The 25,392-nt window shown below is 45.7% G+C and overlaps 1 long non-coding RNA gene across 1 annotated transcript; it reads right to left on the reverse strand.

Moving 5' to 3' along the window:
• LOC309350901 lies at positions 1 to 25,333 on the reverse strand. The gene is made up of 3 exons (XR_014160580.1): positions 24,915 to 25,333; positions 8,616 to 8,804; positions 1 to 1,617 (listed from the first exon to the last, which is right to left on the reverse strand). It is a non-coding gene; the product is annotated as an uncharacterized lncRNA (long non-coding RNA).
• Positions 25,334 to 25,392: the final 59 nt, after the last annotated feature.

Below are 25,392 nucleotides of genomic sequence, written 5' to 3' on the forward strand. Positions count from 1 at the left end.
GTGAGTCCCTAAGTGACTGTGGAGGTCAATTCTGGATCCACACATCCTTCCACAGTGGGGACATAGGTTTCCGGGCGGGAGTTGATCATGGTGAGGGTTTGCCAAGCGTGCCTTTCTCTTAGCACATTTCTCCCTTTTGTCCTGAGTTCAAGTGTCTTCAAAGCCCATGTCACCTTTGGTAAAGGCAGTTCTCCAATTGGAGCGCTCACAGGCCTGTGTTTCCCAATGTTCGGTGTTTATACTTCATTTTTAAAGATTTGCCTTGAGAGAATCTTTAAACCTCTTTTGTTGACCACCACCATTACGCTTTCCATTTTCAAGTTCAGAATAGAATAGTTGTTTTGGAAGATGATAATCAGGCATCCGCACATGACCAGTCCAACAAAGTTGATGTTGAAGAATCATTGCTTTGACACTGGTGATCTTTGCTTCTTCCAGTACACTGGCATCAGTTCGCCTGTCTTTCCAAGTGATGTGTAATAAATTTTTGGAGACGCTGTAGATGAAATCTTTCGAGGAGTTGGAGATGGTGTTTATAAGTTGTCCACATTTCACAAGCATACAGTAAGGTCAGTAGTACACCTTTAAAGCACACCCAAAGCACATTCCCCACCCCAAAGAATTTGTTAAGGGTTGCTGGGAACAGTAACTCTGTGAGAAGCAAATGGCAATGCCCAGAATCCTTTAAGGCACAAGCACTAACTCTGTGGGGCTGAGGACACCTCAGAGCCCCTGAGGTATGGGTGGGTGAGGCTGAGCTGCCCCTCTCAATTTTGAGGGGCTGGGCTGCAGTGGCAAAGGGCTCCACCGAACCTCCATGCAGCAGTGGAAGGCCCTGCTCATCCTCACAGCCTCTTTCTGAGTCATGTGACGTCACACGCATGTGTCGCACGTGTGACATCATAATCATGCAACAAGTCCCCTCATTGTTGGGTGGAACTGGGCACCTCTGCATCAAAGGGAAGAATGTGCTTCTGGCATAGACTCCAGCGAGGAATAATTCCACTTTTATGGGGCAGCAAAGCAAAATGCTTCTTCGTAACATGCGCTGCCGTAAACGTGCCGCATGGCTACACCCTTTTCTAAGATCCTAGCAGCCACAAGTTTAAATATGAAATGTTCCTGCTGAATGAATTTCCCTATTTATCAAGGTGGTCGCAAGACATGTGTGCCTTTGGAGCATAAATTCAGAAACTGTACACATCGGAGCTTCTCTACCGTGAAGGGATTGCTGGATTTGAGACATGATATTGTGAAGGAGGTGCTCTTGTTGATCTATGAGATTGCAATGGGATATATGACAGGAAACAATATTTCCAGTACACTGGATCAATGGCATTGATTGGCAAACTGCAGCGTGCCAAAGGCATGAAACAGGCATGAGATGATTTCTGATTTGTGAAACCTGTTAACTTTTCTGTCCTGCCATTTTTCCATAATTGATTCTTACTCTCTTCTGCGGGGGCATAATAACAATGTTTTATCAGTAACATTCAAGAAGAAATGATATTCTTATGTCTGAATGTTAAACCCTCATACGTGCCGTTTGCTTTCTTGATAGTCGCCGGCTTCTATTTCATAGCATCGCAAACGCTGTTACTCAGATGTGGCAGGGATCTAAGAAAGAAAATAAATAAACAAATTAACAAAGCAAAATGCTTGTTTATAAGATACAGCTGTTCAGATCACAGTTCATTAAATGAGATTTATTTGGGGCAAATCTATTACGCTCCGGGTTAACACCGTGCAAATTACAGTCCCTATCTTGAGCTAAATATTGCGTTCTAAATAGATGAAAGTTTAATAACAGATCACAAAATGAATTAACTCATTTTGAAGAAGTTACGTACCTGACGCCTAACTACTTTATAGTGAACATGACTTAGCAGGTTTCTTTTGCAGGATTAATACCATGTTGCTGCCAATGAATGACTTTCTTATCCATCGAAAATGTAATGTAGAAATCGCAACCTACATGCCTTGCTACTTCCTGTGTTGTGTCAGAGGACTCAAGATTTGAACTATTTATGTACGCAACCACAGCTGTCTGGATTCTGCCAGCCCAGAGATGGAAAGAAGGCACAATTTTGACCAAGGAAGAGTGGCAGATAAAATTGATGAACTATGCTGAAATGGCAAAAAATGCAGGAAGAATTTGAAACCAGGAAGAGGCAGGTTTTAATCAAGAATGGGGAAAGTTGATAGCTTATTTGAAAAATTATTGTAAACCATTACATTCATTGGTGGGTTTGGCAGAAAACTTGTAGTAAAATTCTGAACTATGGATTGGCAAAGGGTTTAGAACAATATAGTTACAGAAGAAATGCAGAGGGAAAATCTTTAATCCTAAATTTATTTTATTCAGTGGCAAATTTGCAAAAAGAAAACACAAACACCAATGTTTTTTGTTTTTGTTTTTTTTAGAAACAGGAAAGATTAGACATGGATATGCAAAAGCATTAAAAAAAAATAATCAGAGGCTACCAAAGACGTTTTTTGAGATGGTGGACAATTTTGACCTGGTGAACATTTGGAGATTGAGGAATGCAATGGAGAAATATTTCACATTTTTTTTCAGATGCAAATTAATCCTGTAGCCGCCTGGTTTATATATGGCTAACTAAAGACTTGACCCCAAGAGTGACTAAATCTGTGATTTGACCAAGGACTTGTTCCGATCATAATGCTGTGTTGACAGAGTTAAAATTGTCTCTACAGGGTTCTTTTAGATGGCGGATGAAAGATGCTTTACTGAGAAATGATTTGATCATAAATAAAGCTCGGAAGACCCTAAAGGGCTATTTTGAGTTGAACCTGAATCCTGGAATTGAAGCAAGGGTCGGTTGGGATGCAAGTAAAGCGGTAATGTGAGGTTTCCTGATTCATCAGAATTCCATTAGGAGGAAAGCACAGAATGAGCAAAAGGGGGGGAAATTGTCTTAATTGAAGGAGAAAGAGAAAAAATTGAGATGTAACCTAAAAAAAATCAACAGATTCAAAAGGAGATTAAGGCATAACAATTACAATATTCACAAATAGTAAATCAAGAAACTGAATGGAAAATTAAATTGGTGAAACAAAAGACTTTTGAAATGGCAAATAAATGCAGAAAATTATTGGCTTGCCAACTGAAAAACAGACAGAAGGAGAGCACAATAATTAATATTATGGAGGATATCAAGACTCCTTGTGCTCTGCTCCACTCCCCCTTTCTTCCCACCCAGGGCAGCCCTGCCCTCTGCCTGCCCCCCGGACTTGGCAAGTCACAGTGGGTCTCAGCATCTGCATCCTCTGCAGGCTGCCCAAGGGAGGAGAGGCCACAGAGAGGTACCGGGATGCTCCCTCGCATCCACCATCACTTGGGACAAGCGCTGGCTCATCCTTCTCCCCAAGCTCAGCCTCGGCTGTGCTGGTGAGGGAAATTGGGGTGTTCCAGGATCAAATCAGAAGCCAGGATGGCTTTCGTAATTCCGGGACTGTCTCTGTAAAATCAGGACACTTGGAGATTATGAAAATATCTGGGTAGATTTATTTCACGATAAACAGAGATTCAGATTAATTTTTTTATGATTGGTCATCAGAGCATCGCTAGAGTTTAACAGTATGAAAGCAACATCAAAGGAGGTTAACTTAGATTGGAAGAAAATGCAACATCAACAAACTTTAAAGTGCTGAATTTCCCTGGCACATTGCAACATGTTCCCTTTTTTAGAAAGTCCCTCTTTTAACGAATATTAAAAATGAAATGGAAGGAGATAAAAGGGATCTATGCAAATCTGAACAAAATCATCCAAACCTAAATAAACAGAAGCACAAAACACACTTAAAATTCTGAATCTCCCTGACGAGACACAGCATTCTCTCTTAAGAATTTTGTCCTCTCATAAGTTACTGCGGATAGAAAATGTGCAGTCTTCACCATCGTTTATTCATCTTGTCTGCCCAATGGATAAATTGCAAACCTCTCTCTGTCTCCACCTAAAATTTGCCCCAAAGTTTTTGTCTCTCAGTGTACAATACGAAGGGCATTACAGTGGTACCTCGGGTTACATACACTTCAGGTTACATAGGCTTCAGGTTACAGACTCCGCTAACCCAGAAATAGTACTTCGGGTTAAGTACTTTGCTTCAGGATGAGAACAGAAATCGTGCTCTAGTGCTGCAGCAGCAGCAGGAGGCCCCATTATCTAAAGTGGTGCTTCAGGTTAAAAACAGTTTCAGGTTAAGAACGGACCTCCGGAACGAATTAAGTACTTAACCCGAGGTACCATTGTATATGATAAACCGCCTCTCCAATCTGGTTTAAACCACAGCGGCGGGTACTTTCAGAATATGGCATAATTCTGAGCCTCTGTTCCAGAGTGGCAGAGGGAATTGAATGCAAATCCTGAAAATAATAAGGTAGCATAGGCACCACCATATGGGTGTGAATACTCGAGAAATAAAGTAGCACTCTACATTTGTGACTTCTGTGAGATGAGCCAGCCTAGCTCAGTTGGTTAGAGCTTGGTACGGATAACATCACGGTTGTAGGTTTGATCCCTTTTGCAGGGCCATCTTTACCTGGGGGTGCAAGGGGTGCGGGGCACCAGGGCCCCGAATTCTGGGGGGCGCCAAATGTATACCTACTGTATACCAGTCCCTCTCGATCAGCGGGAGTGAAAAGCAATGGAGCAAAAGTCCCTTACCCCCCCCCCCTCCATTGCTCTGTTGTTCTGTAGCGTCAAATATTCCCGACAAGTCAGGAAACAAAAGCAGTTATTTCCACTGCATCATTGTTACAGGTGAGTGAATTTCCTTCCCCAAAAAAGGTCAACAAAAAAATGGGGGGCAGCTAAACTAAATTTTGGTGCTGGAGGAGACTCTTGAGAGTCCCATGGACTGCAAGAAGATCAAACCTATCCATTCTGAAGGAAATCAGCCCTGAGTGCTCACTGGAAGGACAGATCCTGAAGCTGAGGCTTCAATACTTTGGCCACCTCATGAGAAGAGAAGACTCCCTGGAAAAGACCCTGATTTTGGGAAAGATGGAGGGCACAAGGAGAAGGGGACGACAGAGGACGAGATGGTTGGATAGTGTTCTCAAAGCTACCAGCATGAGTTTGACCAAACTGCGGGAGGCAGTGGAAGACAGGAGTGCCTGGCCTGCTCTGGTCCATGGGGTCACGAAGAGTCGGCCATGACTAAACGACTAAACAACAAGAAGCACAAACTAAATGTGGGGGCGCTGGGCTGATCTTTGTACCCTGGTGGCGCATATGCTAAAGAGGGCCCTGTCCGTATGGGACAGCTGTGTATTCCTGCTTTGCAGGGGGTTGGACTAGAGCAGCGGTTCTCAACCTGTGGGTCCCCAGCTGTTGTTGGACTACAACTCCCATCATCCCTGAGCTCAGGCCTTGCTAGCTAGGGGTGATGGGAGTTGTAGTCCAACAACATCTGGGGACCCACAGGTTGAGAAAGGCTTGACTAGAGGGTCCTTATGGTCCCTTTGATTCTATGATTCTAGGATAACCTTTCTGTGTTTCTAGCCAATAGGTGAACTCATAGTTGGGATTGAGGAGTGAGTTCATCATTGCAGAGGTGTCTGTGGAGGGGATATACTGATTGAAAATGTATTGTATTGTAACTTTTGAATAAATGTTTAAAAAGTGGTGAGTTTTTGTGACACCAGGGCTCCCAAAAGCTGCTGTATCCCCCTGCTTTTTGGTGCATTCCCAACCCCTTCTTCTGGTTCTTGGAATCTCTGTAGTTTGACCTTCCTTTTTTCCTAGCGACCAGATACATCTTTCCTGTGGCAGGTTTGTCTGAGATGAGGTACTCTCTAAATGTTTATTTCTGCAAAGATTACTACTAGAGTAGTACCTCGGTTTTCAAACATCTCCATTAACGAACATTTCAGAACTCGAACGTTGCAAACCCGGAAGTAAATGCTTCCATTTTCAAGCATGCCTCAGAAGTCAAACGGCTTCCGCTGAGTGTATATGTTATTTTTCTCAATTTTCTCTATTAAATTCGCAGGCCGCCCTTTGTGCCTCGGATTTCGAACGTTTCGGAACCCGAACGGTCTTCTAGAACGGGTTACGTTCAAGAACCGAGGTACCGCTGTACCCAAAAAGGACCCAGCTACATTCGTAAAGAGAAAGCGCTTTGCATTATAACACCGCGAAACCAGATGGCGCTGTGGAGTCCCGTCTTTTCGCCAATGGGATTTCCCTGTATGAAGTTTACAACACATTTAACGGAATCGCTTTTTTGATGTGTCTAGCTCAGCGGTCAGCAAACTTTTTCAGCAGGGGGCCGGTCCACTGTCCCTCAGATTTTGTGGGGGGCAGGACTATATTTTAGAAAGAAAGAAAAAAGAACAAATTCCTATGCCCCACAAATAACTCAGAGATGCATTTTAAATAAAAGGACACATTCTACTCATGTAAAAACACGCTGATTCCCAGACCGTCTGCGGGCTGGACTGAGAAGGTGATTGGGCCGGATCCGGCCCCTGGGCCTTAGTTTGCCTACCCATGGTCTAGATCCGGCCTAAGCATTTGTTCAATAATTTCTCTCACCCACCCCAAAGGGAAATGCAAAATATGAAGAGTTTGCAAAAGGGTTTAACCATGTCTCCTGCTATACAGGAGCTAACAACAAGCACTAAAAACTTACAGTCTGAACAAATTGCTCAGAAGTTTCTTTCGTTTTAATGGTGCTTCTTCCCAAATATGAGGGCGGAGAATTGCAGCCTAGACTGGGCTTTAGGGTTGGCATTGGGCGACCGCACACTTCTTGTGCCTTTATCAGCTGCATGGCAGACAGACGTTCAACGGGTTAAGCCGTTTCTAATATGGAAATACAATTGTGGAAAAAGCTTCACCTATGCTATGGTACTACAGCGGCAAGAATGTTACTTTCCAAAAATTGGAAAGAAGCAGAAGTCCCAGCAAAGGAAGAATGGATATAAAAAATTATGGAATATGCAGAAATGGAGAAACTTCCCAGAAGAACAAGAAATCAAGACAATAATTTTTTTTATATAAAAGAATGGAAATGATTTATTGAATATTTACAGATATATTGTAAACAGGTGAGAACATTGGCAGGATTGTTGTAATAACCTGCAGTTTTATAAGAGTATATATATAAAGTAGATGAATAAATGAGCAAATTAAGTTAACTTGGATATGCAGAAGATATTAAAAATAAATTCAAGAAACCGCAGAAAGAGGGGGAAGGAAGTCAGGTTTGGAAATGTTAAAATGATTGTAAAATTAGTGAAATGTATAAATCTGAAAAACATAAATTTAAAAAATAAATAAATCCTGTGTTTCCCTACTGCTTCCTGACTATGCTGTCGACCCAGATACACTTAAGGAAATATATCCTCCAACATTTATCCGATGAAAATAGGGACATCCTATTCAACAACAACAACAACAATAATAATCGTAATAATAATGATTTTATTATTTATATCCCACCCATCTGATTGGGTTGCCCCAGCCACTCTGGGTGGCTTCCAGCTTATATAAAAACATTAAACATTTTAAAACTTCCCTATACAGGGCTGCCTTCAGATGTCTTCTAAGTTTGTATACTTACTTATCTCCTTGGCTCAGGGGGGTCGGACAGCTCCATATCCTCCAACATTTCTCTGATGGAAATAGGGACGTCCTAAGGAAAAGGGGGGCATTCTGGGATCAAATCAGAAACTGGGATGGGTTCTGTAAATCTGGGACTTTTCCCTTAAAAATAGGGTCACCTGGAAGGTCTGAAGGAAACATTGCAACATTGGATCAGAATGTTGGACTTTTAGAGCTGAAACAAAAAATCCACACTACTGCTTAAGTGTAAATTGGGAAGTACCTTATTTTTCCGTGTATAAGATGCCCCCATGTATAAGACGCCCCATACTTTAGGGGACCCCCAATTTAGAAAATGGGCATATGCACTATCCGTGTATAAGACGCCCCCAGATTTCTAACCTTATTTTAAAGTAAAGCAAAAAAAACAACAACCCATGTCTTATACACAGAAAAGTACGGTACAGTGGAACTTCGGGCTGTGAACTTGATCCGTGCGGGAGGCACGTTCGCAACCCACAGCATTCACAACCCACAGTGCCGCATCTGTGCATGTGTGGGTCACGATTCAGTGCTTCTGCACATGCACAAAGTACGATTTAGTGTTTCTGAGCATGCGCAAGCGCCGAAACCCAGAAGTAACCCGTTCCGGTACTTCTTGGTTCAGCGCAGTGCGCAACCCAAAAACGCGTAACCTGAAGCGTCTGTAACCTGAGGTACCACTGTAATTCCCTTTGATTTCAATGCTGGTGCGCTTAGGAATGGGATATTATTTTGATGTGAGCAGAGATTTCTCTCTACCTTAAAAATGAAACATAGAAAACCCAAACAGCTTGAAAATATAATTATGTGGGGGGGAGGAGCAAACCCTTCTGAGTTTTGCAAAGCCTGCGAAAGCGAAAATAAACGTTTTATAAGTTTCACAAAAGAAACCTCAAAGAACACAAGGCTTGCCCAGCCCTAATTATTTATTGTGAGTCATCAAGAAGAGGGCTCCTCCCTGACCTTGCTGATAAACCCATTGCCAAAAATCCAGTGTACCTGCTTTCCTTTTCATGTTTGTTGTTCGGGAGTTGTGCCACCTCCAGGGATCATAGGGCGTCGGGCTTCACCAGAAAGAGCAGTCGGTTGAAAAGTCCTTGGAGGATCTTGTAATCCTCAGCATAAAAAGGTGAATGAAGCAGCCGAGCTGCACAAACAGTCCCTGATTCCCACTAAAGCCATTGGTGTCTATTTAGAAGAAATAAAAAAATAAACAAATTCTATTTTTTTGCTCAGTGTCACTACACTCTTTAAAAATTACAGGATCTCTGATGATTTCTCTCTCTCTGGCAATTATTCCACTTTGGATTAAAAGCTCTCTTCAGCCAATCACAAAAATGTTGTCTGTGCATTTTTCAAAATGTTTTATTATGCACATACAGTAAGAGAGATTTACAGCATATACATGCTTTTGATCAGGGGTAGGCAACATAAGGCCCGGGGGCTGGAGGTGGCCCAATCGCCTCCTCAATCCAGCCCACGGATGGTCCAGGAATCAGTGTGTTTTTACATGAGTAGAATGTGTGCTTTAATTTAAAATGCATCTCTGGGTTATTTGTGGTGCATAGGAATTCGTTCATTTCTCCCCAAAAAAATATACAGTGGTGCCCCGCAAGACGAATGCCTCGCAAGACGGAAAACCCGCTAGACGAAAGGGTTTTCCGTTTTGGAGGTGCTTCGCAAAACGAATTTCCTATGGGCTTGCTTCGCAAGACGAAAATGTCTTGCGAGTTCCTGCGGGGGTTTTTTCCTCCCCCCCCCCTTTTCTAAGCTGCTTATCTGCTTATCCGCTAAGCCAATAAGCCGCTAAAAACCGCTAATAGCGCGAATAGCGCTAATCCGCTAAGCCGTCAATGGGCTTGCTTCGCAAGACGAAAAAACCGCTAGACGAAGAGACTCGCGGAACGGATTAATTTCGTCTTGCGAGGCACTACTGTAGTCCGGCCCCTCACAAGGTCTGAGGGACGATGGACCAGCCCATGGCTGAAAAAGGTTGCTGACCTCTGCTTTAGATCATAGACTCACAGAACTGCAGACTTGGAAGGGACCCCAAGAGCCATCTATTCCAACCCCCTGCAATGCAGAAATCTCTGCTAAAGCATCCATCACAGATGGCCGTCCAACCTCTGCCTTCTCAGTAGTCACACCTGCCCTGTAGAACACCCACCTGTCAGATGTCAAGGAATTACAGTGGTACCTCTGGCTGCAAACGGGATCCATTCAGGAGGCCCGTTCGCAACATGAAAAGAGCACAACCCGCAGCGGCGCATTTGCGCACGCACAGGTTGCGATCCGGCGCTTGTGCGCATGACGTCATTTTGCGCTTGTGCGCATGCACGAGCGGCAAAACCCGGAAGTAACCCTTTCCGGCACTTCCGTGTCGCCGCGGGACGTAACCTGAAATAACGTTAACATGAAGCGGACATAACATGAGGTATGACTGTAAATAACTATCTGACGTTTAGAAGATATCTGAAGGCAGCCCTGTATCAGGAAGTTTTTAGTGTTTGATGTCGTACTGTGTTTTGATTTGTTGGAAGCCGCCCAGAGCAGCTGGGGGAAGCCAGTCACATGGGCAGCATATAAATAATAAGTTGTTGTTGTTGTTGTTGCTAGGGCTTTTTTTCCAGCTGGAACTTGCTGGAACTTATTTCCATAATATCTCAGGTGGGTTCCATTGCCGTTCTCCGAGAACGAAGGAGGTGCTCAAGATTATCAAATAAAGTCTGGTCTTTTGCTTTAGCCCTCTCCAGTCCACGGTAGCAATGGAGAAAGCCTTCCCAAATATTGCTTCTTTGATGCAGGCCATGAAGGAGAATGATTATATCTGGCTTGAAGCAGTTTCCTCCTGCTATACCTAGTATGACACCTGAGCCCTTTTCTGGACACTGAAGATTTGGCCACGATGATATAAGCCACAGAGATATCACTCCCATTTACACTATTTCAAATGGTGTCTGTTTCTAAACCCAGCTTCACGGTTCCGATTTTGACCTTTAAAGCTCTCGTATCCCCAGTCTGGAACATCTGAAAGTCTGTACCCTCCAGGCTGCCTTTCTTTTAGCAATACCTTCTCTATGGGCCTCCCTTCTATTCTACTTTAAGGGATCTTTTTTTCTTCTTCTTCCAGGAGCTTATCAAACTTTTCAGAGAAAAGCACCTTGCTGTATTGAACTAGTCTCAATTAAATTCTACATAACGAAACAAAAAGCACGAATGAGCTGCCAGAGTTGAGCATCTTGAGAGACCATCACCAAGCAGTGCAATCACGCATTTTTACACAGAGGTAAATCCTATTTAGGAAGACACCAGCATTTCTGGGTGAGTTTTTCTTATTTTAGCATACAGTGGTACCTTGGTTTACAAACTTAATCTGTTCCGGAAGTCCGTTCTTAAACCAAAGCATTCTTAAACCAAGGTGTGCTTTCCCAAAGCAGCGGGGAACTTAATTTCAACAGGAAGCAGAACATGTTCTGCTTCCAAGGCAAAGTTCATAAACCAAAACACCTACTTCCGGGTTTGTAGCGTTCCTAATCCAAGTTGTTCATAAACTAAGCTGTTCTTAAACCAAGGTACCACTGTACTCATATTTCACAGATTCAGGCGTGTATATTGTTGAATCTTCTTTTTTTGGTATTATTTCAGTGCTGCGGGCTGCTGAAGTCTTAAAGGGACTGAGTATTTGCTGGAATAAAGAAATGTCAAAAATCTGGTCTCCAAAGAGGGAAGGGGTGGCGGTAAAGATCCCAAGGGAAAATTCAGCCCTGTGAGTAACATTTTGGCAACCTCAGGCATAGGTACTCCTTAATGCTTCTCCACAAAGTGCTGTTTATAAAAGCATTAGGGAGACAAAAACTTGATACCGAACTTACATGTCCGCCCTTGTAAGAAACGATTTGGGAGAATCTTATGCCCTTGCTGAGTAAGGTAAGGAAAAGGGTGGGGCCACACATTTTTATTTGAACAATAGTTAAGCGAAAAGCCACAGCAAAGGGATGCCTAGCAGAAAACGCCCTCCTGTCACTCTTATCTGATCCAAGGGACGACATTCAAGTTTCGCCTATATGCACACATTTTTTGGACTCTCTGCCACACACAGAGATTTTAATTCATTAAGTGCAGAGCATGAATGAGCTATCGTGGTGGAGCATTTTGAAACCACCAGGCATGTCAACAAAATCTACCCACGCCCTAAAAAGGGATTTCTGGAATGCAGCCGATATCCCTGTTTTTCCGGATGCACGTGAGGTCTTCCAAACCTGGTGGGAATAATGGCTGTTATTTATCTATTTCGTTTACGAATCGTGTCCCATAAAAAGCCCCAGAGCAATGTCACAATGAAAACAGCAGCCATTAGAACGTATTTCAGGTCCAATCAGATACAGACTGGGATAAGAATCTTGCTGAAAGAGCAAGGTCTTCAACGCCAAAAAGATAATGTAGATGGCACCTGTCTGATTTGTAACGGAGGGAGATCCAGGAGGGATCAGGTGCTACCACACCAAAGACCCTGTTCCTACATTGCATGGACAGATCTTCTAATGAGATGGTATCTGTAAGAGGCCCTCAGTCCCCCAAAGAGTAGTTAGGTTATCCTAAGGTCCCAAAAGAGCCATAGGTATCTTACCAGAGGAAGGTAATAAAAGGCACCTCTAACCACCTGGGTCTCTAATGTCCGATGGAGCCAGGAGCACCCCCAGATGGCTACTTGAGGATGTGATGGAGTCAGAAAACTGACCTCACTGCCATGGCGTAGACATGATTATGGGCTCTCACTCATGTTTGGTTGGCTTTGTTGTGCATCTTTCACCAATTGCACTCTAGGTAAAGGTAAAGGTACCCCTGACGGTTAGGTCCAGTCAAGAACAACTCTGGGGTTGCGGCGCTCATCTTGCTCTATAAGCCAAGGGAGCCGGCGTTTGTCCGCAGACAGCTTCCGGGTCCTGTGGCCAACATGACTAAGCCGCTTCTGGCGAACCAGAGCAGCGCACAGAAACTCCATTTACCTTCCCACCGGAGTGGTACCTATTTATCTACTTGCACTTTGACGTGCTTTTGGACTGCTAGGTTGGCAGGAGCAGGGACCGAATAACGGGAACTCACCCCATCACTGGGCTCAGTGGTTTAGACCACAGCGCCACCCGCGTCGCCTTCAAATCTGTTTCATCACAGTTAGTCCCATGGTATGCCGAGGTGCAAAACAGGCTGGAGAGGGCATTCAGGACAAGAGCTCGACATGTCTCGCCACTTCCCAGTGAGAGGAGAGCATCATCTGCTCTATGCATTGTGGGGGGACCAAGAGTACTCAGGAATCCTTTGGATTCCATTAGTCACCTGGTGTGGAGGACAGGACCACACGAATGGCAGAGGGTGAGTCCAGATTTCACCAGGAAGTGACATGACCATGGCAACTGACCTGACCATACCCATCCCCCTTATTTCCACACTGTCTTTTCCCACCATCTGAAGCAAATATCAAATTTAGGCCTGCCTTGTTATGCCAGACCAGTGGCATATGCTACTGACAGTGCTTTTTTTCTTTTAAAAAAAAAGTTTAGGGGTACTCTCATTTTGACTCCAGAAAAATCACCATTTAATAGTTTGAATTGGGGAAAATAAATAAATACTGGCCAATCACCGTGCTAGATTCCAACTCCTACTTCACACATTAAACGCTCGCTTCCGTCTAAGACTCAGGAAACACCGTGACAGGAAATGAAGCCGCCATTGGGGGTAGCAACGGAACTGATGATTCACCGTGCTAGAGAAGAAACTAATTTTGAAAGGGGGGAGAGTTTCTTCCCCTGTTATGTTCACAAAATGTTTACTGGTATGCGTACCCCTGCGTACCCCCCCCCCCTGAAAAAACACTGGATACTGTACACAAAGACATAACTAAGGAACATCATCACGGATACTAAAATCACATCTGTATACCTTGAACATCATGCCTGGCACCACCTCCATGCGCTCAGAGAATTGGCAGCACCAAACCAATTTTACTGTCTCCTTGACAGATGCAGTCCCTCGCAGTCAATTCTAAATGTTTCCTAGCGGTGGAGCTGGAAGTCCTGTGAACCACCCCAATCTCTCTCTTTTTTAAAAATACATTTATATTGATTTTTTAACATATCAGTTCCACCAGTCATACAACATATCTTCTCGTCTTATACAATGTTTTAGACTTCCGTCAACACCTGATGATTTTCCATTCTTTATCACTTATTCTGCATTTCTTAATTTCTATATTGCATCTAATTGCCCTTAACTAATAATTCTTTTCATAGCCTTTCTTGTAATATTTCAAATAACCCACCTTACAAAACTTCTTGCAGTCCTACTAGCGTGATCTGTTCATCACAATTACTTTTCAAATAGTTCATATATTTACTCCAGTCCTCTAAGAGTCTCTGATACTGCAGGTTTCGAATCCTTCCTGTTAGTTTATCTAATTCTGCATAGTCCATAAATTTCATCCTCCATTCTTCTTTCGTTGGTAATTCTTGTGAACCACCCCAATCTCTGCAGCCTGTGATGAGGATGCTCAGAGAATCTGGGCAGGAAGACCTTGGCCAGATCAACTCCTCCCAAGTCTCCAAAATACACACAATATCTGCACTCCCATTCACGATCAGAGTATGGATGAGTGGGGTCTTATGACTTACCAATCTAGCAGTGAACAGCAGCACCTATGGACCGGTGGACACAGCAGATGAGCATCCAAGAAGGATGGCCGTATAGAACAGGCTTCCTCAACCTCGGCCCTCCAGATGTTTTGAGACTACAATTCCCATCATCCCTGACCACTGATCCTGCTAGCTAGGGATCATGGGAGTTGTAGGCCAGAAACATCTGGAGGGCCAAGGTTGAGGAAGCCTGGTGTAGAACAAGGGGTAAGAGTCATGCCCTCACCTTCCACAATGCTTATCTCCTCCCCAAGGCCTTGTCTCTCCCTACCGATGATCACTGAAATGGGGGTGTTCCTCCCTCCGCAAACATTTCCCACCAAACACATCATGGGATGGCCTTTGCAACTTGAAGCCCACATTCTCTCATGAGCAGCCTTCCAGAAGTCACGTATCAGTGATGGGTAGCACCAGACACAAAAGTGGAAAGAGCAATGGATGTGACTCTCACCTTTGTGCAATAGGCTATATTCTATAACAGGAGTGGGAAACCTTTCTAAACCCAAGGGCTGCAACTCCTTGTCTTCTGAGGAAGCAGGTGGCGCTGTGGTCTAAACCACTGAGCTTCTTGGGCTTGCCGATCAGAAGGTTGTTGGTTCTGTCCCAGCATCTGCCAACCTAGCAGCTTGAAAGCACATCAGTGCAAGTAAATAAACAGGGAAGGTAAATGGCGTTTCCATGCGCTCTGACTTCCGTCATGGTGTTCCAATGCACCAGAAGCGGTTTAGTCATGCTGGTCACATGACCCAGAAAGCTGTCTGTGGACAAACACCGGCTCCCTCAGCCTCTAGTGAGATGAGCGCCACACCACATAGTTACCTTTGACTGGACTTAACAGTCCAAGGGTCCTTTACCTTCTTCTGAGAAGCATATTGCTTGGGGGTTAAAGGTCTGGGGAGAGTCCTGGTGGCGCAACAGAAAATTCACCTTGGGCTCCCAAGCCTGAGGAGCCTCAACTCTGATCTAAACAGTAAAACAATACACCCCACTGTAAAAACTATATACTCAGTGACAGAACACTAACACATCCTGATAAAATCTGCAGCTAATTATCCCAGAAGGTATCTGACAAACATGAGAACCAGTGGTTTTCTCAAAAATGCATGACCCAGTTGCTGCCACACAAGAAAACATCCTGTCTCGCATCCAGGGAAGGCCATTCCAGTCTTCCGCCAGGTCCATGCTCTCACTCTGAAGGCATCTGGCAACTTCCTCCTATCATACAATTTGACTGCACTGGTTTTTCAGCTGGTGTTAAGAAACACGTGCACCCTAACATCCGTCTTCCTGCTAGTAAAAAATCAAAATTAAATTGGTAGTGCCCTTAACCACAGGATTCCTAAAGGGGCAACTCCCTTGGGTGTCATCTCTTTGGCAACAAGCCTGCTCATGGCTAGCTTACTGTCCGAGAGCTGCTAGGTTTTGATGCCCCGATTCAGATGCTAGATAGAATCGTAGAGATAGAAAGCAGCCTGAGGGTCATTTGGTCCAACGCCCTGCAGTGCGGGAATCCTGTTGCTGCATGGGCTCGATCCACCAACCTTTTGGTTAACACCCAGTGTCACAGGATATGTCATGAGTGGCGTCTCTCTCTGTCAGGGAAGATCTCTGGAACAGCCCATTGAGGCCACAGACAGTGAGATGCTGGCTCCCTTGGCCAATCTTCTCCTGCCCCAAAGTGCTGCAGCCGCAGCTAAATCCTCACTGCGTATTTGGTTGGACAGCCATTCCTTCTGCCCAGGGAAATGTGAACGGGGACGAAGACGCTCTAGTTGATGAGCCAGTGTGGTGTAGTGGTTAAGAGCGGTAGATTCGTAATCTGGTGAACCGGGTTCACGTCTCTGCTCCTCCACATGCAGCTGCTGGGTGACCTTGGGCTAGTCACACTTCTCTGAAGTCTCTCAGCCCCACTCACCTCACAGAGTGTTTGTTGTGGGGGAGGAAGGGAAAGGAGAATGTTAGCCGCTTTGAGACTCCTTCGGGTAGTGATAAAGCGGGATATCAAATCCAAACTCTCTTCTTCTTCTTCTTCTTCTTCTTCTTCTTCTTCTTCTTCTTCTTCTTCTCAGCCGCCTGGCCAATGTCCAATCTTTAAGAGAAACCACGGCAGCCAAACTGGTGTAAAACCAACTGGATTTTGCAGCACAGAAACTGCACCATTTGCCCAAGAGCTGTCATTCCACCCACCCCAATTGATCTGTTTATCCTTCAGAGTTAGGCATTGTTCCCCTGACATTTCATCTACCGCTTAACCCTGGCCCCAAACTCCCCTTGATGCTACCATTCTATTTATATTCCATGCCGTTATGTATTTCTAATGCCTTCCTTTGTTTGTTTGCCTTGTATCGTTAAGTCATCTGCAAGTATGTCTTCCATTCGTCTCCCAGGTACCTTCTGCAACACTCCTCCCTCCCTCCGCCACGAAATCTTGTTTTCTCGTGTCTGTCGTCTTCTGATTGCTTGCTTACAAATGCCTATATTTCATGGCTAGTGTGTGTGTGTGTGTGTGTGTGTGTGTAATGGTACCTCTGGTTAAGTACTTAATTTGTTCTGGAGGTCCATTCTTAAGCTGAAACTGTTCTTAACCTGAAGCACCACTTTAGCTAATGGGGCCTCCCACTGCTGCCGCGCCGCCAGAGTACGATTTCTGTTCTCATCCTGAAGCAAAGTTCTTAACCCGAGGTACTATTTCTGGGTTAGCGGAGTCTGTAACCTGAAGCGTATGTAAACTGAAGCGTATGTAACCCGAGGTACCACTGTATATACTTTGGGAAATCAACATTTTTAAAAGAAAATAAAGAAAACAAATAAATCTCATTTTTAGAATGGTTAATTTGTTCTAAACTGTTTTATAATGTTGTGTTTTGTGTTTATAATGTTGTAACCTGGGACCTTAGGGCAAAGAGCAGGTAACAAACAAACAAACAAACACATAAACAAAGCACCTTCGGGGGGGGGGCGGTATTTTGTCCCATTTCCTGATGCTTATCTACATCATTTGAAAAGACGTTGCATTCTTTTCTTTGTTTTACTCCTCCCCAAGCTGCAGTCCTATTCAGAAGGAAACCCCATTGAATTCAATGGGGCTTACTCCCAGGTAAGAGGATTGCAGATGGAATCAGGAATCCAGTCGCAAGTTCTGTGCCTCTGAATCACTGTGATAGCTGTTTACACCCAGGGAAATGGGTATCGAACTGCAGCCTTAATCTCAACTAAGTGCGTATGGGGTTGCAGCCCTAGCATGTGGTCTGAGGAACTGACTAGTTTGGGGCAAGTTTTACATAAAGCTTATTTAGAAAAATAAAGGCCGTGGCACATGCTACAGCTTCCCGAATGCTTATCCAGCCATGTGCCCAGCTTCTTCTCTAGATATCAATGCCACGAGGAATGCAGTATAAAGAAGGCAGTTTCAACCATGGTTGTGAAACAAGCACAGATATTATAAAATGAAGCTGCAAGCCATGTCACGAGCAGTAAATAAAACCACCACGGAAAGTTATGTAAGTAGATATCATGCGCTGCTTGTGGGCAAAGGCAGCATACCTTAGTTATCTATGGATAAAACATTAAGCAACAACCGGCCATGCCATCTAAAGGAAAGGTGGCATAAGGTTGGAACACACTCAGGTGACCTGCAATCAGATCATCAAGCAGAACATGACTGTTTCACACACTTTCCTTTAAAAGCAATCTACAATAAGGTTTGTAAAACAAGATCAGGCCTCCGGGGTTGCACATAGAACAGAAGGTCTCAAACTTTTAAAAACCCTTTCCTGAAGATTTTGTCTCTACTCACCTTCCATCAATATCAACCTTCCATTTGCAGAAGAATAGTCCTAATAAGCATCACTTTATCTCTTTGTGAAGAGAGCAGTGTTGTGCAGGGCTGCCCGGGATTCATCCGTCGGAAATAGCGTCAGGGCAGAATTTCCGAAAACCAGTAAAAGAGTCCAGGGGAAACCGGGTGTATGGGAACCCACTGGGGCTTGGGGGTGGGGGGCGAATTTCCATTAAAAATACCTCCAAAATGTCAAAATTTATTTTGGAGATTTTGCAAAAAAAGGCCCACAACTTTTGCATCCGAATTCTCACTTTTTAAAATAAGGCAACTCTAGTGTTGTGCTATGCACTGAGCGTTCTGTCGATGCAGAAAATGGGTGTTATATACTTTCACTATTCAATGTGAAAGCAAGGTAAAGGACCCCTGGACGGTTAAGTCCAGTCAAAGGCGATTATGGGGTTGCTGCACTCATCTCACTTTCAGGCCACTATCCAATGCAAGTATTGCTCATGGTAGAGTCACAGATCTAAATAGACACAGGTCCGTTGAACTTAACGGGTCTGTTCCAAGTAGGACGAACATTGGTTTTTCCAACTGCACAATGATGCAATTTGGTATGGCATTTTTTTCAGCCGGAACTCGCCGGAACTGTTCCCGCACCTCTCAGGTGGGCGTCATTGTAAGAGTACAAGGGAGGTGTTCATGGTGAGTTCCGGCACCTTTCTCTAGAAAAATAGCACTGAGTAGAGTCTTTGTCTATGTGTTTTTTCAGCGTGTGCTAATTCAATCGGAGGGCTGGGCATCCACTAAAGAAAACAGATTCCTACCAAAGGGCTCCCAAACCCTTAGTTATATTATTTAGGAAATTTGATGGTGCCTGTTATCAAAGACCACATTATCAAGGTGTACTGTGTGCCCAATTCTGATACGGTTCGTTATCAAGAGCGAAATTAGTGTTAAGTCATGAGGGTTGACTATGACATTTGCCTCTGCACCACTGGCAAAGTCCGTTCCCAGTTTCGCCGGTTAATCATTTGTGCTCGGCTACTAGCAAGGAACAAGTACATTGTCTTTCGGTCGCAGCAACCCCAGGTCACAGTCCGAGATGATTTCGTCGCTCTTTTCTCCACTTGGCTCAGATTTCTACGTTAAAACCTGTGTGTGCGTGAATGTGCCCTAGCTCCACTCGTTCTTTCTCAAGACGGCACAGAGTCTTGTCTTTCTCTCCTCGGGATCCTGGGCAAATCGGACGCCACCTTAAACGTATCGTTTGAAACATTGTCTGCACTTTTAAGGGACGTGGGTGGCGCTGTGGGTTAAACCACAGAGCCTAGGACTTGCTGATCAGAAGGTCGGTGTTTCGAATCCCTGTGACGGGGTGAGCTCCCGTTGCTTGGTCCCTGCTCCTGCCAACCTAGCAGTTCAAAAGCACGTCAAAGTGCAAGTTGATAAATAGGTACCGCTCCGGCAGGAAGGTAAACGGCGTTTCCGTGCGCTGCTCTGGTTCGCCAGAAGTTGCTTAGTCATGCTGGCCACATGACCCGGAAGCTGTTCGCCGGCTCCCTCGGCCAATAAAGCGAGATGAGCACCGCAACCCCAGAGTCGGCCACGACTGGACCTAATGGTCAGGAGTCCCTTTGCCTTTACCTGCACTTTTAGAAAGGAAATGCCAACAGCAATGTTTTGAGAGGCAGGGATGACCTGGAGGAGGAGACAGATTCATGGGAGGAAAATTCTACCAGCTGCAACAAACCCTGATGGCTATGCACAATATCTGCTGTCCAGAGGCAGTTTGCTTCTAGAAACCAGTTGCTGCAAACCGCAGATGGGAAGAGTGCTTTCGTGATCACATCCTGCACCTGGTTGGCCATTGTGAGAAAACGATGCTGGCCTAGACGGGCCGCTCATTTGATCCAACAAGCTACGAAGGTGATGATATTCTTCAGAGAACACAGAGGAGACATTTAATCCCGTATTTCCCTCTGCATGCTGCAGTATAATTCCCCTCTTATGTGAATATTAATTATTAATATTAAAAATACAGTCAAGTTTTCTAATGATGAGATTAGCTTCATACCCATTTGGCTCTCAACCAATCCATATTTCTATTTCTTTAACTTTGCCATTATTATTATTATTATTATTATTATTATTATTATTATTATACCACCCTATACCCGCAGGTCTCAGGAAGTTCGCAGGATAAAATCGCAACATGCAAACACGAAATACGCAATCAAAACAAAAACAACCCAATAAGCACACACACACACCCAAACACATTATAAAAAGGGCACTGGATGCCCTATGGAATGTCCCTGTTGTTGTGATATCCAGCACTGCAAATAACACGTTTTAAAAACACACTAGCCCATAAAAGCACTTTTACTACCCCACTGCCCACGAACAACAATAGAAAGGCACATCTAGAAACCTGGAAGGTATGGGGGAGGGAATTTTTTTTGTTTCTTTCACTCAGTTTACAATAACTTTTCTGTTTGCTTGCCTGGAGCTAACTGAGCACATGGCTTCATGCAAGCTTGCTTATGACAGATGGCACAATCGGCGCATGGGTTTTGCATCAGCTGAAGTCGTGCCTCTTCACCCGGGCCTTTGGGGTGGCTGTTCTGCCATGGTTGCAGCCGAGGACGCCCCATCTGCTATATGATTTGGCTGGTTTAAATTTGATACAATACTATCAGCATTATATAAAATGCTGCTAGCTAATGCTATCAGCAAGTTTGGGAAATCATTGGGAAGAATAACCTTAACCCATATGGAGCCATATGGCATACAAAAATATACTAATGCCACCAGTTGTCTCTTGTTTAGGGACATAGAGAATGAAAAGGGACACAGGTGGTGCTGTGGTCTAAACCACTGAGCCTCTTGGGCTTGCCAATCAGAAGGTCAGCAGCTCAAATCCCCACAATGGGATGGGCTCCCATTGCTCTGGCCCAGCTCCTGCCAACCTAGCAGTTCAAAAGCACACCAGTGCAAGTAGATAAATAGGTACCGCTGCAGCGGGAAGGTAAACGGCGTTTCTGTGCGCTCTGGTTTCCGTCACGGTGTTCCGTTGAGCCAGAACCGGTTTAGTCATGCTGGCCACATGACCCGGAAAGCTGCCTGCAGACAAACGCCAGCTCCTTTGGCCTGAAAGCGAGATGAGCGCGGCAACCCCATAGTCGCGTTTGACTGGACTTAACCATCCAGGGGTCCTTTACCTTTTTACTTCAGAATGAGGAGCATGAAAAGTTCCCAAGCCGAATATACGTTAGCTAGGCTTCCTACTTTATTTTCCTGTTAGATACCTGTGCTTGGTAGGTACCTGTATGGAGTCTTACGTGAGGGGTAGATCCTCTGGTGGGAGACACATCATGCTCCTTCTAGGGTCAGAAGCTGTCAACATGCAACAGTGGCGGGATCTGGGGAAGAGCTTTGACTGGCCAACTAAACTAGGTGAGGGTAGCTGATGGGTCTCAAACCCTGGAGCCAGTGTGGTGTAGTGGTTAAGAGCAGTAGACTTGTAATCTGGTGAACCGGGTTCGCGTCTCCGCTCCTCCACATGCAGCTACTGGGTGACCTTGGGCTGCTCACACTCTCTCAGCCCCACTCACCTCACAGAGTGTTTGTTTTGGGGGAGGAAGGGAAAGGAGAATGTTAGCTGCTTTGAGACTCCTTCAGGTAGTGGTAAAGCGGGATATCAAATCCAAACTCTTCTTCTACTTCTTAGGGACTTCCCATGCGTGTGAAGATAGGCTCCAGCAGATTCAGCAGATGAAACCAATAGTGCAGAGGTTTTCAAGCTTTGGGGGTCCATGGTTCCCTTGAGCAACTGCATGCTTTCTGCGGCACCGTTGTGGGGCTCAGGAGCCCAGTCATGTCACCCCTTGCCTGCAGGGCCAGCAGCTCCTCACTCCTCCCTTGTCGAGGGTTCCCTCAGCCTCCTCTCTTCACCCCTGTCCTCTGGGCAGCAGCAACTGCTGCCCCTGGTCTCTGAGTTGCCTCCTCCTCCCCACCCCACCTCTTCACACTGCCCCACAGGGGCCTGGCCAGCCCCAGAGGCACCATTCGCCTGGGGAGCTTGTAGCCAAAGCAGTGACTACATTATTACATGAACACTGTGCCACAGCATTTGATATTTTCATTTATATACATTCATTCGAAATAAGATGGGTTTATGAAGCATTCTAAGGGACGCGGGTGGCGTTGTGGGTTAAACCACAGAGCCTAGGACTTGCCAATCAGAAGGTCGGTGGTTCGAATACCCGCGACAGGGTGAGCTCCCATTGCTCGGTCCCTGCTCCTGCCAACCTAGCAGTTCGAAAACACATCAAAGTACAAGTAGATAAATAGGTACTGCTCCGGCAGGAAGGTAAACGGCGTTTCCGTGCGCTGCTCTGGTCCGCCAGAAGCGGCTTAGTCATGCTGGTCACATGACCCGGAAACTCCCTTTGCCAATAAAGCGAGATGAGCACCGCAACCCCAGAGTCGGCCACGACTGGACCTAACGGTCAGAGATCCCTTTACCTTTACCTTTACGAAGCATTCTATATCCACCCACCACGCTGATGAAGAATTCTACGAAACAGTAGGCAATATCCGGAATCACTGTTCAGTGTTGGACATCATATTTGTTGAATGCACAAAGCTTCACAGCTTGTCTTTCACTGTACAAAGTTTGGTACCTTGCTTTATTTAAAGATTTTCAGAGACTTTGAGATTTCATTTTGAACTTTTTATGGTTTGAAGGAATTCTATAAAGATTGTCTATTATGTATGTATATGGTCATTGTGTTGCCTGGACATTCTTGACAAACCTTTGGGAGGCAGAGATGTGAGAGGGCACCAGAGGAGGGAGAAAGGCCAGAGTCGGACCTCTGAAACGAATTACATTGGTACCTCGGGTTAAGTACTTAATTCGTTCCGGAGGTCCGTTCTTAACCTGAAACTGTTCTTAACCTGAAGCACCACTTTAGCTAATGGGGGCCTCCTGCTGCTGCCGTGCTGCAGGAGCATGATTTCTGTTCTCATCCTGAAGCAAAGTTCTTAACCTGAAGCACTATTTCTGGGTTAGTGGAGTCTGTAACCTGAAGCGTCTGTAACCTGAAGCGTATGTAACCCGAGGTACCACTGTACTTAATACAGTGGTACCTCGCAAGACGAATGCCTCGTAAGACGAAAAACTCGCAAGACGAAAGAGTTTTTCGTTTTTTGAGTTGCTTCGCAAGACGGATTTCCCTATGGGCTTGCTTCGCAAGATGAAAACGTCTTGCAAGTTTGTTTCCTTTTTCTTAAAACCGTGCATTCAGGGGGTGCAGTTGCGACTTGACTTCGAGGAGCAACTCATAGCACGTGGTGTGGTAGCCTTTTTTGAGGTTTTTGAAGACTTTGGTATTTTTGAAGCTTTTCCAAAATCCGTGCTTTGCAAGACGAAAAAATTGCAAGGCGAATAAACTCGCAGAACAAATTAATTTCGTCTTGCGAGGTACCACTGTATAACAAAATGACCATCCCTTAAGACTCCCTCCTCTTCTTTGCAAGGAAACTACTGGATTCTGCCAGTCCAGCTCTCCAAATGTCTTGCAGAAGCAGGCTGCAAAAGTATTCTGCATAAAAACTGGAGGGTTTCCCCCCGACTTTTGTCCCCAGTGCTTTAGAAATTAAACCGGAATGTGTAAACTGCTTTTCCAAACGCGTGAGCCTTGGCAGCTCAAGATATATAATACGCAGCCATGTGGCTTTCCTTTGGCCCGTCGGGAGGCGGACGAGCCTTTCCTCGTAGCCTTGGCGCCCCCTGCGGAAGACGAAGGAAAGTGCACGGGCTCTGCCCCAGACGTCAATGAGACGCCTATTAAGGACAAGCAAGAATTCAAACGTGAGACGCTGCGGCGCGTGCATGTTGCTGGCTATCTCTGAGACTCTTTGTGGGTGGGTGGCTCCGGGTACAGTTTCAGCGGCGGGCGCTGCCAGGCAAAATAACCGTGCTTTTTAAACAGTTGGTATATTTCGGTCCCAAATCTGCTGGGGGAGGGAACGTGCCAGGCGCTCCTCCCCCCGTCTAAAAATGCAAGCGCAGATATAATCTGCAGAATTTAATACGGTGTTGGCAATGAGAGCAGTGCAGCTATCAATGCACAAGAGCCTCTCTTTTTTTAAGCTCTCAAACAAGGTTGCATCTTTTTTTTTTTCTTTTCCTGGGGTGTGTGCAACATCAGACAGGCAGCTCCATCTTGGCACATGTTGCAAACCTTCGCACATTGGGGGGGGGGGATTCTCTGAATAGAACGGGGGCAAACTGAGAGATGCACCGCCCTGGAGAAAAAGCACGCCCGCCCCACGATGCAGACTCCCCCCCCCCCCACGTCTCGAGCCTCAAATCACAACATTGCTTACGGGTTGCAAAACAGCGCGCGCCATGTGCGCGGGCAATAACATTCCCGGCGCTTTGGGCATCGCACCACGATGCGCCTGGCTGCAAGTTTCCTAGGCGGGGAGATGCGCGCCCCGAGTGCAATGCATCTCTCTCGAAGGTGCGACTGTAGCCTGGCAGGAGTCAAATGCTGCGGCAGCAAGGCTGGCGATCCGTGGAAGGGAGCTGCTAAATGGCGCGGGTTGCTTTTTGGGGGGGAGGAGGGGTGGAAGTTGGGGTTGCAAATTGCAATGCACAAAGCAGCACTAATAATAATAATAATAGAAATAATAATAATGCAAAGGACCCAGCCCACTGCGCGTTACCCCAGCCTGGTGATGATGGCGGCTGGCTGCGCCCCCCCCCATGCCCGCCTGCCCCCACCCACCCCGCCCCGCTGCAGACGCAGCGTCTCTAACCCGCGGAGAATGACCTTCCCCATCACCGCCCGAGAAAAGGCGCGCCGAGGAATTCCCGCCCTTGCGCTCGTAAGCCGCCCTCTTCCCGCTCATGCATATGCAAATCCGGCTCCCCTCCACTGGCTGCGGCGAGAAAAGCCGCCCTTCTCATTGGGCGCCGCGCTCCAGCGCATGCAGATGAGATGAGAACCTTCCCTTTTTCTCGCCCTCGCCCCGCCTCCGGTGATGAGAATTTTTCAGACGGTGTAACTTTCCGCGTCTCTCTTACTATCAGCAAATAGTTCCGGGGAGCACCGGGGGCGGCGGCCGCCCCGAAAGCCGCAGCGGACCCAGCTCGCCGAGAAAAAGAGAGAAAGAGAAGCCAGCCGCAACCCCGCACCCCACCTCTTGGATCTACTCCTAGCGGCGGAGATCTGGGGTTTGAGGGTGGGGGCGGGGGAGGACACCTCGCGTCCCTACCGCCAGCCAGTTCCCCCGC

Source organism: Podarcis erhardii (assembly GCF_964252035.2).
Source record: "Podarcis erhardii genome assembly, chromosome: 10".
NCBI classification, from domain to species: Eukaryota; Metazoa; Chordata; class Lepidosauria; order Squamata; family Lacertidae; genus Podarcis; species Podarcis erhardii.